Genomic DNA, 2,233 nt, shown 5'->3' with positions numbered 1-2,233 from the left:
AAGGCTCCTCATCAAACGTGCTTGGCCGCTGTGAGTGGCAGAAGGAATTACAGCGGCCGTCTCCATGCGGCCCACAGGGACCGGTCCGAAGTGTGGCACCACCTCCCAGGGACACACGTAGCTTTCAAAGAGAAAGGGTGTAAGAGCTGCTCCAAAGTGAGCCAGGCAACTGTGAGCACCACCTCTGCCCAGCTGCGGAATCCTGGTGTCTCAGCTGATGGTCAGGAATTAAGCTGTTATCTGCATCCCTCAAATGGAAGAAATGGGGAAAACTGCTATCCAGCTGCAGAGACTTCTAAAGACTGAGTGGAATTCCCAGTGCATCCTCTTCACCTATTTCCAAGGGGACATCAGCAGCATAGTGGAGGAACACTTCTGCAGAGCTCTGAACAACGTCAGGAGCCCCCAGCGACTGAGCCCCTTGAGCCAGAGTGCAGATGTGATCCTGAGCAATGACAGTGCCATGCCTCCAAATCAGTGGCGTTTCTCTTCTCAGGGGACAAAGCCAGAGCCAGAAGCATCTTTTGCATATGGTGCCACCAAGTGCAGCTTCAACAGGCCTCGTCTCAAGACTATGGATCAGTACCTGGTGTCCCTGGTGGGGAGCCCCCCTGTTCCATCTGGCGAGCTGTGGCATTACCTCTCCCCAGCCAGCCCCAGCTCCTCAGAGGCTGGCTACTCTCACAAGGTGCCAGAGCCCCAGCCCGATGGGAAATAGGAGCCCTCCTGGAGCCTCCCCCAGCAAGACCGACACCCAGCCCCTCCTCAGGAATCTGCAGCAGCGCTGCCCAGATAGCCGGACGCACGGGACGGCTCTTCAGCGTGCCTCCCAGCTCCGCCCACTGTGAGAAAATGTATTTCTCCCCAGCGTGCGGACCTGCCAATGCCAACCTTGTAAGCGAAAAACGTCAGTCTCCAGAGAGAAAAAATGTGCTCTTTTATTGAACTTTGGTCTGAAGAAGAGAATTCCTTTTTCCAAACCTGCTCATGATTTTCTACTATGAATCTAGAGGGTCTAGAGATGGCACTGTCCTTTTCTCTTGCCGTCACTAAAGAGCACTGCACCAGGAGCAAGTTTCTGTTCTCCCTAAAAGTCTACACTTCTGCTCCTTGGCACGTACCCCGTACAGCAGGAGTTCTCAGATTCAGTGACTCCCTAGCACACGAAATGTTTAAGAGAGCAGTTCAGGGATGGGACCGCAGAGGCTCATCCCACCCTCCCTGCAACCACTGCCCTCCTAGTTAGAAATCAGAGTCCCCTAACCCTCTCCCAGAAGGACCTGTGGTACCGCACGGGGTCGTCCCACTTTGCCACCTGAATGGACGAGCTCTGAGGAACATCCCGAAGCTTTCTAACCTCACCCAGACTGTGCCAACTGCACGCCAGCCTCCACCAAAAGCAAAATGAACATAAGACACACTGAGAAAGAGTTGAGGCTGGGCATTCCCTGCATCTTCAGGGTATAGCAGGAAGTTGAGAAGGTTTCAGGAAGGTTCTCATGAATAAAGTACTTTCTCCTTTTTTAATGTTTTATTTCTGAGAGAGCACATGTGATTGGGGAGGGGCAGAGAGAGAGAGGGAACAGATGATCTGAAGGGGGGTCTGCAATGAGAGTGGTAAGTCTGACGTGAGTCTCGAACTCACAAACGATGACATCATGACCTGAGCTAAAGTCAATCAACTGACTGAGCCACCCAGGTGCCCCAAATGAAGTACTGCCACTGCGATTCTTGATTCCTCCATTTTTAAAAATGTGATTCCAAATGGACTTGCTGAGAAATCTGAGAAGTGAGGTTGCAAACTGCACCCTACCAGGCGGGGCCTGGAGGAAGTTCTGTGCCAAGAGCATTTCTTAGTTGCAGTTCCAGGAGTTCCTTTCCGCCCTCACTCCGAGGATGAGCATCTGGCATCTGACACCACACAGGTGTTCCCTTGGACCTTGGTGACACCTTACAGCCTGCCACCGGGGCTCACCTGGCTTTCACCAACAATGAAATCTTCCCTTCGGCCCTTTCACTGTCAGGGGCACCTGGGAGCTAGTAGCTCTCTTTTCAGTACAGAGCCGCTGGGGCCACCCGCGTGGATACGCGCGGCATCTCAGACAAACTGGTGGTGAAAGACAACGCTTAGTCCAAGACATGGCAGCAGGACCACTGCAGATTGTTCTAGATAAAGTGACAAATTTCTCCAAAATCATTCATCTCTCTAGTCTAGTAGACGCCCTTGTGGCCA

The 2,233-nt window shown here is 52.7% G+C and overlaps 1 pseudogene; it reads left to right on the top strand.

The window, feature by feature from the left end:
- The first annotated feature begins 253 nt into the window (after positions 1–253).
- LOC144236432 (transcription cofactor vestigial-like protein 1 pseudogene) lies at positions 254–945 on the top strand (annotated as a pseudogene).
- Positions 946–2,233: the final 1,288 nt, after the last annotated feature.

The sequence above is a fragment of the Crocuta crocuta genome, unplaced genomic scaffold (genome assembly GCF_008692635.1).
Source record: "Crocuta crocuta isolate KB4526 unplaced genomic scaffold, BGI_CrCroc_1.0 scaffold80, whole genome shotgun sequence".
NCBI classification, from domain to species: Eukaryota; Metazoa; Chordata; class Mammalia; order Carnivora; family Hyaenidae; genus Crocuta; species Crocuta crocuta.
Note: the sequence above shows the minus strand (reverse complement) of the source record. Positions and strands in the feature narration are given on the sequence as shown.